Source organism: Salvelinus fontinalis, chromosome 9 (assembly GCF_029448725.1).
Source record: "Salvelinus fontinalis isolate EN_2023a chromosome 9, ASM2944872v1, whole genome shotgun sequence".
Classification (NCBI taxonomy): domain Eukaryota; kingdom Metazoa; phylum Chordata; class Actinopteri; order Salmoniformes; family Salmonidae; genus Salvelinus; species Salvelinus fontinalis.
The window spans coordinates 46,619,558-46,635,235 of record NC_074673.1 but is presented as its reverse complement, the minus strand read 5'-3'; the positions used below and the strand labels follow the sequence as shown (position 1 = coordinate 46,635,235).

Below are 15,678 nucleotides of genomic sequence, written 5' to 3'. Positions count from 1 at the left end.
GGCTGGTCCATCTCAAAGTGTTATAAAAAAAACTCACCCCCCTCCCAACGTTAATAATATTTTCACATGACCCTCCCCTTGTACTGTAAAATATATCGAACAACCTCCCCCCTCATAGAATTAACTCAGATAATGTTTACGATCACAAATAACAATAACTGTAGCGACCCTGTGTTTCTAAATGTGTATATCGACTTTGCCACTTCAGCATGCTTTTGTGGCACAGTCGATGCCACGCAAGGCTACAGGCCACAAGGTTGAAGGTTCACCGACCACCACGGACGAGCTCAGTCTCCCTGCCTGTTTCATTACACATCAATCAGAGCAGACAATGATCAGCTAGGGGGAAATCATATTCCCAACATTTTTGATGCCATATTTATAAATATATAAAATATAGTACCAGTCAAACTTTGGACACACCTACTCATTCCATTTATTTTTTCACTATTATTCCACAATGTAGAAAATAGTAAAAATAATGAAAAAACCTTGATTGAGTAGGTGTGTCCAAACTTTTGACTGGTACTGTATATAATAATAATAATAGTAATAGTAATAATAAACACTAATAGGTGTCCTAGTTCCCATCCTGACAGACACCTCATTAAGTTCACTGATGACATTGCCTTGATCAGCCTGTTGCATGATGATGAGGAACATCATGGCCCGGTCCAAGATAACTTTGTAGAGTGGTGTGAGGAATCACACTTGGTCCTCAATATCAACAAGACCAAAGAGATGTGCATAGACTTCAGGAAGTGTACAACACCTACCTCTGCAACATCTATCAGAGGTCAGAATATAGAGATTGTAGAGGAATACAAATATCTGGGTGTCCTCTTGGACAATAAGCTTCAGTGGAGTAAATGTACAGACCTGATCTACAAAAAGAGCCAAAAGAGACTGTGCTTTCTCAAAAAGCTGGGATCTTTTAATGTGGACTGTACTACTGACTCTGTTTTACAAATCTTTCATTGAGTATTTTAACTTTTTGTATTGTTTGTTGGTTTGGCAATGCCACTGTCAGCCAGAGAAATATGCTGAGAAGGATTATCACCACAGCAAGCAAGGTACTTGGAGTCAAACAGACAGGCCTGGATGAGATCTTTAAGGTCAGGCCCCTCCGCAAAGCTCACAAAATAATTTTAGACCCAAGCCACCCTCTGTAGCCGGACTTTGAACTACTCCCCTCTGGGCGCAGGTATAGGGCACTCAGCAGGAAAAACAGAACTAGACAATCATTTGTGCCAGGTGTGATATCCCTCCTAAATAGCTTGGTCTAATGTTCCTATCGACTCAGTAAGGCCAGCGGGCTAGTCTTTTTTTCTTTCATTTAAAAGAAAAATGTTTTATTGTTATGTAACTGTTATGAAAGTTCTATTGTTTTGTATTTAAACACCACTTTAAACGTGTACATGACACTACAACAACATTTCCCCATGGCGAGAATAAAGTCAGTAATTTTCCACCAACAGGTTTCTGTACCGATGCACCACACTACCAATAATCAATGCATTCTGACTTCAGGCACTTCAATATCATGGTTTGCGTTTCCAACACGACAATAAATAAGCTATGTCTAGTATGTCACACTTTTTGGTGTTTTAAAACAGATGTCTCTTTCCTGTCATCAATTGGCCACTGCACAGTTTGGATTGATTGATTGGTTGCTAGATTTTTATTTGTCAGTAAAAACAATACATATATACACAAAGATTTTTTAAAGGGATGGGGATTGCACAATAAAGTCGGGGACTTATGTCCATCGTGGTCCCTATTTTTTTTTTTTTACATAAATACACATACAATTACATAAATACAGACACATTACAGAGATGGAGATGGAAAAATACTCAACCTCCAGATGAGTATGAGAGGGAAGTTTAAGTACAATTCTTACAAGCTTGTTTGGCTGGTAGCTTATTCTTTAGATGTCTGGGGCTGCTGGTGAACCATGATGTGCAGGCATAATCAAAGTGACACTGGACAAGCGCACTTGAGACTTTATGGTGTCTGTAGCTAGGTTTCCATTGAATTGACGACAGATTTTTGTGTGAATATTCAAAAATCTTAATTAAAAACAATATACAATTTCAGAGTTTCCTTCAGAAGAATTTGGCGCTGGACAACATGACAGTGAAGATTTTAATTTACCGGACATTTGAGAAATTTCACGGACATCCATATGCATTCAGATCCAACATGGAGCAGCCAGCACCATCAATAAACAAGGGATATTGGACATTTTATGTGTCCTTAAAAACAGCCTATAACAAATTACATAAACACTATTCCTTGTGTTTCGATGTGTAGAATATGCAAAACGTTATAGCCTATTTTCATTTTTTATTTCACCTTTATTTAACCAGGTAGGCCAGTTGAGAACAAGTTCTCATTTACAACTTCGACCTGGCCAAGATAAAGCAAAGCAGTGCGACAAAAATAACAACACAGATTTACACATGGGATAAACAAACGTACAGTCAATAACACAATAGAAAAATCTGTACACGTTGTGTGCAAATGAAGTAAGGAGGTAAGGCAATAAATAGGCCAACAGTGGTGAAGTAATTCCAATTTAGAAATTTACACTGGAGTGATATATGTGCAGATGAGGATGTGCAAGTAGAAATACTGGTGTGCAAAAGAGCAGAAAAACAAATATGCGGATGAGGTAGGTAGTTGGTTGGATGGGCAATTTACAGATGGGCTGTGTACAGCTGCAGCGATTGGTAAGCTGCTCTGACAGATGACACTTAAAGTTAGTGAGGGAGATACAAGTCTCCAACTTCAGTGATTTTTGCAATTCATTCCAGTCATTGGCAGCAGAGAACTGGAAGGAAAGGTGGCCAAAGAGGAGATGGCTTTGGGGATGACCAGTGAATTATACCTGCTGGAGCGTGTGCTACGGGTGGGTGTTGCTATGGTGACCAGTGAGCTGAGATAAGGCGGAGCTAAACCTAGCAAAGACTTATAGATAACCTGGAGCCAGTGGGTTTGGCGATGAATATGTAGCGAGGATCAGCCAACGAGAGCATACAGGTCTCAGTGGTGGGTGGTATATGTGGCTTTGGTGACAAAACAGATGGCACTGTGATAGACTGCATCCATTTTGTGGAGGAGTGTTGGAGGCTAATTTGTAAATGGCATTGCCGAAGTCAAGGATCGGTAGGATAGTCAGTTTTACAAGGGTATGTTTGGCAGCATGAGTGAAGGAGGCCGATTTCTAGATCTAACTTTAGATTGTAGATGCTTAATGTGAGTCTGGAAAGAGAGTTTACAGTCTAGCCAGACACCTAGGTATTTATAGTTGTCGGGCGGGTGGGTGCGGGGCAGCGATCGGTTTAAGAGCATGCATTTAGTTTTACTAGCATTTAAGAGCAGTTGAAGGCCACTGAAGGAGTGTTGTATGGCGTTAAAGCTCATCTGGAGGTTTGTCAACACAGTGCCATAAGAAGGGCCAGATGTATACAGAATGGTGTCGTCTGCGTAGAGGTGGATCAAAGAATCACCCGCAGCAAGAGCGACGACATTGATATATACAGAGAAGAGAATCGGCCCGAGAATTGAACCCTGTGGCACCCCCATAGACACTGCCAGAGGTCCGGACAACAGTCCCTCCGATTTGACACACTGAACTCTATCTGAGAAGTAGTTAGTGAAGCGAGGCAGTCGTTGTGGGATGGAGGGGAGGGGTTTGGCTACTTTCTTAAAACAATAATTGTCAACCGCACGGTTCAGCTGTCAGAGATTTGAGCACTAAATGTATCAGGGCTTTGCATGCATAGGCCGATAGGCTTAGGTGTCCACTGAATGATTTAATATCAAAATAAATCAAACAAATTATATACAGTACTGTGTAAAAGTTTTAGGCAGGTGTGAAAAATGCTGTAAAGTAAGAATGCTTTCAAAAATAGACATGTTCATAGTTTGCATTTTGCTAATTGATAAATATAAAGTGAGTGAACAGAAGAAAAATCTTCCGATTATGAAGGGAAGTAAGCATGATGTCTTTCATCTGCTGCAGTAAGTTTCCTTGGGCGACCACTGTGTCTACGGTCCTCAACGTTGCCCGTTTCTTTGTGCTTCTTAAAGAGCTTAGACAGCACATCTGGAAACCCCTGTCTGCCTTGAAAATTCTGCCTGGGAGAGACCTTGCTGATGCAGTATAACTACCTTGTGTCTTGTTGCTGTGCTCAGTCTTGTCATAGTGTATGACTTTTGACAGGAAACTGTCTTCAGCAACCTCACCTTGTTAACGGAGTGGCTGTTCCTCACCCAGTTGTATTCCTCCTACACTGTTGTTTCAGTTAATGATTGTGTTTCAACCTACATATTTCATTGATGATCATTAGCACCTGTTTTAATGTAATTGTTTAATCGTATACCTGACTATATACCTACAAAATCCCTGACTTTGTGCAAGTGTACCTAGAAGAATTGATTCTGTTTTGAAGGCAAAAGCTGGTCACACCAAATATGGAGTTGATTTAGATTTTTCTTCTGTTCACTCACTTTGCATTTAGTTAATTGATAAACATTATCTATTAACATGTCTATTTTTGAAAGCATTCTTACTTCACAGCATTTTCTCACACCTGCCTAAAACCTTTGCACAGTCAGTAGTGTGTGTGTGTGTGTGTGTGTGTGTGTGTGTGTGTGTGTGTGTGTGTGTGTGTGTGTGTGTGTGTGTGTGTGTGTGTGTGTGCGCACACACACACAACCGGTCAAAAGTTTTAGAACACCTACTCATTCAAGGGTTTTTCTTTATTTTGATTATTTTCTACATTGTAGAATAGTAGTGAAGATATCAAAACTATGAAATAACACATATGGAATCATGTAGTCACCAAAAACAATTAAACAGAACAAAATATATTTTATAATTGAGATTCTTAAAAGTAGCCACCCCTGGCCTTGATGACAGCTTTGCACATTTGGCATTCTCTCAACCACCTTCATTAGGTAGTCACCTGGAATGTTTTTCCAACAGTCTTGAAGGAGTTCCCACATGCTGAGCACTTCTTACCTGCTTTTCCTTTAGTCTGCGGTCCAACTAATCCCAAACCATCTCAATTGGGTTGTGGTCGGGTGATTGTGGAGGCCAGGTCATCTGATTCAGCACTCCATTACTCTCCTTATTGGTCAAATAGCCCTTACACAGCCTGGAGGTGTGTTTTGGTTCATTGTCCTGTTGAAAAACAAATGATAGTCCCACTAAGCGCAAACCAGATGGGAAGGCGTATTGCTGCAGAATGCTGTGGTAGCCAATGCTGGTTAAGTGGGCCTTGAATTCTAAAGAAATCACTGACATTGTCACCAGCAAGCACCCCCACACCATCACACTTCCACCTCCATGCTTCACAGTGGAAACCACACATGCGGAGATCATCCGTTCACCTACTCTGCGTCTCACAAAGACATGGCGGTTGGAACCAAAAATCGCAAATTTGTACTCATCAGACCAAAGGACAGATTTCCACCGGTCTAATGTCAATTGCTCATATTTCTTGGCTTAAGCAAGTCTTTTCTTCTTATTGGTGTCCTTTAGTAGTGGTTTCTTTGCATCAATTCGACCATGAAGGCTTGATTCACGCAGTCTCCTCTGAACAGTTGATGTTGAGATGTGTCTGTTACTTGAACTCTGAGAAGCATTTATTTGGGCTGCAATCTGAGGTGCACTTAATTGCTGATTTCTGAGGCTGGTAACTCTAATGAACTTGTCCTCTGCAGCAGAGGTAACTCTGGGTCTTCCTTTCCTGTTGAAATGTTCCGTATTGACTGACCTTCAAGTCTTAAAGTAATGATGATTCTCTTTGCTTATTTGAGCTGTTCTTGCCATTAAATGGACTTAGCCTTATTTGGTAAAAGACCATCTTCTGTATACCAACCCGACCTTGTCACAACCCAACTGATTGGCTTAAACGCATTAAGAAGGAAAGAAATTCCACATATTCACTTTTAACAAGGGACACCTGTTAATTGACGACCTCATGAAGCTGATTGAGAGAATGCCAAGCATGTGCAAAGCTGTCATCAAGGCAAAGGGTGTCTACTTTGAAGAATCTCTAATAGAAGATATATTTAGATTTTTTGGTCACTACATGATTCCATATGTGTTATTTCATCGTTTTGATGTCTTCATTATTATTCTACAATGTAGAAAATAGTAAAAATAAAGAAAAACCCTTGAATGAGTAGCTTTTGGTACTGTATATATAATGCCTATATAAAGGAAGAGAAGCTTAGGCCTATCCCCAGAGTTATAGAGATATACAGGTGGCATGCTACGACACTGACATGTATTTCTTTATATCAGATGGCTACTGCCTCTGCTATACAGATATAGACGTACAGAATGATGGTATTTCGTAATTCAAATTATTTCGTATGAAGATTAACATTATGTTGTTTGATTATAGGAGTAACTCTGGAAGGCCTGAAACGGTCTTTCTCACCTCAAGTTCAACTGTTGGAGTCAGTTGGAGCACCGGGGTGCTGCCTTCATATCATAGGTCTGCAGTAGCTGAAGCTTAATAATAGCCACACCATACCAAACCTTCACCAACATTTCTAAACTTTATTAGGGTAATATCAAAAGTAAGTCAAGCATTGTTTATAGGGAAAATACGAGCAGAATAGCAAATGTAAACCAGTGAAAAAAATGCACTACCCTCCCCTGTACCCATAATTTTAAAAAACGCAACCCTCCCCAAAGCAAAAAAAAATTGTTTGACAACCATCCCCTATTTTGGACCACCCCTCCACCAGTAAACTTTGATCTGTCCCATAGAAGAATGCCTTAATTGTTTAAAATGTTTCAACCAGCTGCTACATGGCATTGGTAACCATGCATGATGTCAACATAAATGTTTGTATATTGATGTGTAGAATAAATAAGCCATTTCAAAACCAAATTTATTTATATAGCGCTTCTTACATCAGCTGATATATCAAAGTGCTGTACAGAAACCCAGCCTAAAACCCCAAACAGCAAGCAATGCAGGTGTAGGAGCACGGTGGCTAGGAAAAACTCCCTAGAAAGGCCAAAATCTAGGAAGAAACCTAGAGAGGAACCAGGCTATGAGGGGTGGCCAGTCCTCTTCTGGCTGTGCCGGGTGGAGATTATAACAGAACATGGCCAAGATTTTCAAATGTTCATAAATGACCAGAATGGTCAAATTATAGTAATGACAGTGAACAGGTCAGAGTTCCATAGCCGCAGGCAGAACAGTTGAAACTGGAGCAGCAGCACGGCCAGGTGGACTGGGGACAACAAGGAGTCATCATGCCAGGTAGTCCTGAGGCATGGTCCTAGGGCTCAGGTCCTCAGAGAGAGAGAGAAAATTAGAGAGAGCATACTTAAATTCACACAGGACACAATATAAGACAGGAGAAATACTCCAGATATAACAGACTGACCCGAGCCCCCCGACACAAACTACTGCAGCATAAATGCTGGAGGCTGAGACAGGAGGAGTCAGGAGACACTGTGGCCCCATCCGATGATACCCCCGGGAAGGGCCAAACAGGCAGGATATAACCCCACCCACTTTGCCAAAGCACAGCTTCCACACCACTAGAGGGATAACTTCAACCACCAACTTACCATCCTGAGACATGGTCGAGTATAGCCCACAAAGATCTCCGCCACGGCACAACCCAAGGGGGGGGCGCAAACCCAGACAGGAAGACCACGTCAGTGACTCAACCCACTCAAGTGACGCACCGCTCCTAAGGACGGCATGGAAGAGCACCAGTAAGCCAGTGACTCAGCCCCTGTAATAGGGTTAGAGGCAAAGAATCCCAGTGGAGAGAGGGGAACCGGCTAGGCAGAGACAGTAAGGGCGGTTCGTTGCTCCAGTGCCTTTCCGTTCACCGTCATACTCCTGGGCCAGACTACACTCAATCATATGACCCACTGAAGAGATGAGTCTTCATTAAAGACTTAAAAGTTGAGACCGAGTCTGCGTCTCTCACATGGGTAGGCAGACCATTCCATAAAAATGGAGCTCTATAGGAGAAAGCCCTGCCTCCAGCTGTTTGCTTAGAAATTCTTGGGACAATTAGGAGGCCTGCGTCTTGTGACCATAGCGTGTGTGTAGGTATGGACGGCAGGACGAAATTGGAAAGATAGGTAGGAGCAAGCCCATGTAATGCTTTGTAGGTTAGCAGTAAAACCTTGAAATCAGCCCTTGCCTTAACAGGAAGCCAGTGTGGGGAGGGTAACACTGGAGTAATATGATCAAATGTTTTGGTGCTAGTCAGGATTCTAGCAGCCGTATTTAGCACTAACTGAAGTTTATTTAGTGCTTTATCCGGGTAGCCGGAAAGTAGAGCATTGCAGTAGTCACTGCACTAGCATTGCACTAGAAATAACAAAAGCATGGATACATTTTTCTGCATCAATTTTGGACAGAACATTTCTGATTTTTGCAATGTTACGTAGATGGAAAAAAAGCTGTCCTTGTAACAATCTTGATATGTTCGTCAAAAGAGAGATCGGGGTCCAGAGTAACGCAGAGGTCCTTCACAGTTTTATTTGAGACGACTGTACAACCATAGTAATGCATTATGGTTTTAAGGAGGTAGCATTGAATTGGGTACAGTCATATCTAACTGACAGGAAACAGTCCACCTGCATCAATGGTTCATTTTCTTCCCCTCGTGTTAAACTGTGGAATACCGCAGGACAGCTGCCTTGGGCCACTTCCCTATTTAATATATACCACTGACCTTCCCTATGCCTTAGCTGAAACTCAAGCTACTATATTTGCAGATGATACTACAATTTATGCAGCAAGACAATCGGTTCAACAGGTACAGCAGGCTTTACAAGGAGATTTGGAAAATTTTAGAGAGTGGGTTTGCCAAAACAAACTTGTTTTAAACACCAAGAAAACCAAAGTTATGTTGGTCTGTTCCACTAGGAAAAGGCCAAAACAGCATGGGATACAATTAAGTATGGGAGGAGTACAAATTGAAGAAGTGGCAGAAACCAAACTGTTGGGAGTGCAACTAGACAACTGCTTATCATGGTCGTCTCAAATAACTAATCAATGTAAAAAAAAATATTAAAACAGCATGCATAATCAGAAGGATAGCTAAATATTTACCAGGAAAAATTCTAAAGCAAATAACACAAGCATTAATTGAGAGTCAGGTGAACTACTGTCCTGTGGTCTGGGGAAATGCATCATCAAGTAAAGTTAGGAGGCTGCAGAATGCACAGAACAAAGCAGCAAGGATTGTTTTATGGTGGAGATATGGTTCTTCTGTTGTATTCATGCGCAATGTTCTTGGTTGGTCATCAATCGATAAGATAATTGAAAGGAATACGCTTATTTTATTTCATAATATACCTCATTTAAAACGGCCAAGTTCTATTCACAACAGTATTCAGTTGGTAAGAGACAGACATTCCGTAAATACTAGGAATAGATTGTCCACCATCTATGTGTTGTCCAGACAGAAAAGAGAAATATGCATAAGAACATTTCGACTTAGAGCAATAAAGAAATGGAATAAATTAACAGAGCAAACCAGAAACATTTCAATATATAAATTATTTTAAAACTATTTAAATACAATACATAGAAATGTTGTGGGACTATAGTAGATGAAGAATCAATTTTTTTAGATTGAGTATTTATTGGGTCATTATGTTAGTATATTATGTATGTTTGTAATAGTGTGTTATATGTTGAAATGTGTTCCGATTATAAATTGTATTTTAATGTTTAAGGACTCTTGGAAGATTAGTCCAAATTGGGACTAAAAGAGATCCAAATAAAATGTAAATAAAAAATCAAGATTAATTGTCAGATTCAACAGAAGATCTCTTTATTTCTTGGGATCTAGAACAAGCATCTCTGTTTTGTCCGAGTTTAAAAGTAGAAAGTTTGCAGCGATCCACTTCCTTATGTCTGAAACACAGGCTTCTAGCGAGGGCAATTTTGGGGCTTCACCATGTTTCATTGAAATGTACAGCTGTGTGTCATCTGCATAGCAGTGAAAGTTAACATTATGTTTTCGAGTGACATCCCCAACAGGTAAAATATATAGTGAAAACAATAGTGCTCCTAAAATGGAACCTTGAGGAACACCAAAATGTACAGTTGATTTGTCAGAGGACAAACCATTCACAGAGACAAACTGATATCTTTCCGACAGATAAGATCGAAACCAGGCCAGAAATTGTCCGTGTAGACCAATTTGGGTTTCCAATCTCTCCAAAAGAATGTGGAGATCGATGGTATCAAAAGCAGCACGAAGGTCTAGGAGCAAGAGGACAGATGCAGAGCCTCGGTCTGACGCCATTAAAAGGTAATTGACCACCTTCACAAGTGCAGTCTCAGTGCTATGATGGCGTCTAAAACCAGACTGAAGCATTTCGTATACATTGTTTGTCTTCAGGAAGGCAGTGAGTTGCTGCACAACAGCTTTTTCAAAAAAAATTGAGAGAGAATGGGAGAATTCGATACAGGCCGATTAGTTTTTTATATTTTCTGGGTCAAGGTTTGGCTTTTTCAAGAGAGGCTTTATTACTGCCACTTTTAGTGAGTTTGGTACACATCCGGTGGATAGAGAGCCGCTTATTATGTTCAACATAGGAGGGCCAAGCACAGGAAGCAGCTCTTTCAGTAGTTTAGTTGGAATAGGGTCCAGTATGCAGCTTGAAGGTTTAGAGGCCATGATTATTTTCATCATTGTGTCAAGAGATTTAGTACTAAAACACTTCAATGTGTCTCCCTTGATCCGAGGTCCTGGCAGAGTTGTGCAGACTCAGGACAACTGAGCTTTGGAGGAATACGCATATTTAAAGAGGAGTCCGTGATTTGTTTTCTAATGATCATGATCTTTTCCTCAAAGAAGTTCATGAATTTATTACTGCTGAAGTGAAAGCCAGCCTCTCTTGGGGAATGATGCTTTTTAGTTAGTTTTGCGACAGTATCAAAAAGACATTTCGGATTGTTCGATTTTCCTCATAGGTTGGAAAAATAAGATGATCGAGCAGCAGTGAGGGCTCTTCGATACTGCACGGTACTGTCTTTCCAAGCTTGTCAGAAGACTTCCAGTTTGGTGTGGCGCCATTTCCGTTCCAATTTTCTGGAAGCTTGCTTCAGAGCTCGGGTATTTTCTGTATACCAGGGGGAGAGTTTTTTATGACAAATGTTTTTAGTTTTTAGGGGTGCAACTGCATCTAGGGTATTGCACAAGGTTAAATTGAGTTCCTCAGTTAGGTGGTAACTAATTTTTGTCCTCTGACATCCTTGGGTAGGCAGAGGGAGTCTGGAAGGGCATCAAGGAAACTTTGGGTTGTCTGAGAATTTATAGCACGACTTTTGATGCTCCTTGGTTGGGGTCTGAGCAGATTATTTGTTGCGAATGCAAACGTAATAAAATGGTGGTCCTATAGTCCAGGATTATGAGGAAAAACATTAAGATCCACAACATTTATTCCATGGGACAAAACTAGGTCCAGAGTATGACTGTGGCAGTGAGTAGGTCCGGAGACATGTTGGAAAAAACCGAGTCGATGATGGTTTTGAAAGCCTTTTGGAGTGGGTCTGTGTACTTTTCCATGTGAATATTAAAGTCACCAAAAATGTGAATATTATCTGCTATGACTATAAGGTCCGATAGGAATTCAGGGAACTCAGTGAGGAACACTGTATATGGCCCAGGAGGCCGGTAAACAGTAGCTATAAAAAAGGGATTGAGTAGGCTTCATAGATTTCATGACTAGAAAACTTGCTATCGTAAATGTTAGCAACACATCCGCCTTTGCGGGATGCACGGGGGATATGGTCACTAATGTAACCAGGAGGTGAGGCCTCATTTAACACAGTAAATTTATCAGGCTTAAGCCATGCGTCAGTCAGGCCAATCACATCAAGATTATGATCAGTGATTAGTTCATTGACTCTAACTGCCTTGGAAGTGAGGGATCTAACATTAAGTAGCCCTATTTTGAGATGTGATGTATCACGATCTCTTTCAATAATGGCAGGAATGGAGGAGGTCTTTATTCTAGTTAGATTACTAAGGCGAACACCGCCATGTTTAGTTTTGCCCAACCTAGGTCGAGGCACAGACACGGTCTCAATGGGGATACCTGAGCTGACTACACTGACTGTGCTAGTGGCTGACTCCACTAAGATGGCAGGCTGGCTAACAGCCTGCTGCCTGGCCTGCACCCTATTACATTGTGGAGCTAAGGGAGTTAGAGCCTATGTCTATGTTTGTAGATAAGATGAGAGCACCCCTCCAGCTAGGATGGAGTCCGTCACTCCTCAACAGGCCAGGCTTGGCCCTGTTTGTGGGTGAGTCCCAGAAAGAGGGCCAATTATCTACAAATTATATCTTTTGGGAGGGGCAGAAAACAGATTTCAACCAGCGATTGAGTTGGTTGAAAACGATTGAGTCACTCCCCCTAACTGGGAGGGGGCCAGAGACAATTACTCGATGCCGACACATCTTTCTCGCTGATTTACAGGCTGAAGCTATGTTGCGCTTGGTGACCTCTGACTGTTTCATTCTAACATCGTTGGTGCCGACGTGGATAACAATATCCCTAAACTCTCTACACTCGCGAGTTTTAGCCGGCACCAACCATGAGAAAGTTGTCTGGCTGCGGGGACCGTGCGAGGGGATTTATACTACTATCTGTACTTTCTGGTGGCACAGACGCTGTTTCATCCTTTCCTACACTGAAATAACCCTTGCCTAACGATTGCGTGTGAAGCTGGGCCAGCAGCACAGCTATCCTCGCCGTAAGGCGATCATTATCCTGTATATTTTGAGTACAGCGACTGCAATTAGAAGGCATCATGTTAATGTTACTACTTAGCTTTGGCTGTTGGAGGTCTTGACGAATCATGTCCAGATAAAGCATCCGGAGTGAAAAAATTGAGTGAGGGAAAAACTAAAAATATAAACGGTAATTAAAAAGTAAAACTGTAAAGTTGTCAGGTAGCAAAGTAAGGTTAGCAACAAAACGCACAGCAGCACGTAAACAAGTCTGCAAGTTGTGACCGGAAATGACAGCCTACAGCCTACTTTCTTTATTTCAAATTCAATTCAAGTTATGCTTCCTGTGGGGTGTGACCATTGCAATTCAAATTCCAAAATTCTATTGGAATTAAAGATCAATTCACAACTCAATTCAGAATTGACCACAACCCTGATATACAGTACATACATACACAGAGGAGCGCTTTCATGCTCGCTCTGTCTCCTCTCTCTTTCTCTCTACTCTTCACTTAAAACAAAGTTGTGATTTATGGTCATTCAGCCCATTTACTCTCTCTCCCTCTGTGTCTGCCTTCCTCCCCATCTCTGTCTACCTCCTTGCTCACCTCTCCTATCTATGTCTCTATATCCCTCTCTCTTCATCCTCTCTCACACTCTTTCAATTCACTAAGTCGGAAAGAGTTAAGATCTCTTGCTCTCCTCTTCTCCCACCTCTCCCAGTCCCTTGCATTCAGACACCCCCTCCTTTTTCTGCCTCTCTCTCTCTCTTCACCCCCTTTATTTCTCTTTGGGTACAAATGTGTGAGTGAATGGGCTCCATCCACTCTGGTCTTACTGTTGTTGTTCCTGTGTTTTTCTCCCCCCCCTCTCTCTCAATTTAAATTATATTTAATTTGCTTTATTGGCATGACGTAACAATGTACATATTGTCAAAGCGCGTAACTGTACATTGGTACATTTACAATATTAACATAATTAAAATAATAATAATCCATAATGTCAACGGGACAATCAAGGGTAAAAATGACCATGCAGTCGGCAATAACAATGGCATAGAGGACATGTGCAGGTTGGTTGGTCTGTCAGACACTGTCCCTCATTTTATGGCAGGCAGCAATGTAGTGCGCTGCCAACCCACAGCTCTCTGCGTCTTCCCCCAACAGGACGGGTAGCCTATTTTCATCAGAGAGGTCTTTGAAAACTTAAATAAGTGTTTAAAATTTGGGGAAATGACACATTTCTAATTGTTTTATATATATTTTTAAATTTTGTCAGGAAATGCAGCTCTGTCTCAGGTTCTGTTGTGGTGCTGTGGTTGCACAGCCTTTCTTCTACAGAGAGCCAGGTTTTCCTGTATCTACCTTTCTCAATGGCAAAGCTGTGCTCAGAAAAACCTTGATAAAGTACAGACTCTCAAAGGTTTTGATCAGTAACCATGTTCAAATAGTTTGCCATGGTGTATTGTTGATTTAGGGCCAGACTGTGTTGTAATTTGGTGCTCTGGTCCTGAGGCTTTAGTGTGTTAGTTAAATAGGTTTGTGAACTCAGCCCCAGGACCAGCTGGATGAGGGGATTCTTTTTTTGTTTGTTGCTCAGCTCTTATAGTTGTCCCCGGGACATGTAGAAGAATCTTACAAAATCTCTGTCTGTCTGTCTGTCTGTCTGTCTGTCTGTCTGTCTGTCTGTCTGTCTGTCTGTCTGTCTGTCTGTCTGTCGCAGTGGTCTAAGGCACTGCACCTCAGTGCTTGAGGTGTCACTACAGTCATTGTAAATAAGAATGTGTTCTTAACTGACTTTCCTAGTTAAATAAAGGTTACATTTAAATAAAACAATCTCTACTGGTGTTAAGAGCCTTTTGAAGGGGGCCGAGGGGCTAATAATAATGACCGGAAGACAATGGAGTCAGGACAGACACCACCAGGGTGGATGTGCGTGTGTGTTTTTGGCTAAGGGGTTTGTGTGGACATTGAGAAAGCTTGAGAATGTAAAACGTGCATAGTACTTCGCAACATCTAGATGCAGTTCTAACAAATGTCCACACAGGTGCATTGTTACTCCAAAACTTGAAGTAGCTGCAGGGTTGATGTTGCAGCCTGTTTCTTTAGTTATTGTCCAGTTTTAGTTTTTTTCAATACCTATTTACTTACTTATCTAAATGTTCAAATAATTAATATACTGTCTTTCACATTTTAAACAATTGGGAAGATTGGTAGATGGTAAATATTAGGACAAATCTGAAAAAATGCTTGAAAAATACTTGATTGAATACAATTTTACCTCACTTTAATTTATTTGTTTCTTTTTTATCTAGAAATCTCTGACCATTCTTGATAGGCTTACAGGGTAGTCTTTTCTATCTAGTTGCCTTGTTATCCTTTTTGATTATAACCTTCTTTTAATGGAAACTTAAACCCCTTTTTGACAATGTCATTTCTGAAGATATTTTGTTTATCACTTATTATGTTTTATTTGGTTCACCCTAGCAATCTCCATCAATGGCTCTCTTTGCCCTGGTAAGCACTTGCTTTTCTCATACAAGTGACAGTTTAATCTACTGTGGCTGCTCTCTCTTTGTTGAGATAATTTGATGAATTAAAAAATTGCCTAAGCGTTGCTTGAATATATGTAACTGCTGTTCTACTTTTGTATAGACTAGACCTACTAATGAAAACATAAACGTGTGTACTTGGCTTTAGGAAGTGCATGATCAGCATGCATTGTATCAAGGACCGAAAATGTTCCTGCGGCCGCGTGTTTATTGGTCCGCACCTCTGGGGTCGCAAATGGGATCATGAGTGGCTGAAAGGTGTTTGAGTACGAACAGAAACTAATTTTCACAAGTGGATGATTACTTCTGCCACATGTTAACCCAACTCCCGGAGAATGGCCCAGGCTTTCAGTTCCGCATTCACAAGGGCT

At 41.1% G+C, this 15,678-nt stretch overlaps 1 protein-coding gene across 2 annotated transcripts in view; it reads left to right on the top strand.

Annotated features, from left to right (window-relative positions):
• Positions 1-15,678, top strand: part of LOC129862718 (calcium-dependent secretion activator 2-like) — a 252,818-nt gene that overhangs the window by 126,938 nt on the left and 110,202 nt on the right. The window lies entirely within an intron of this gene.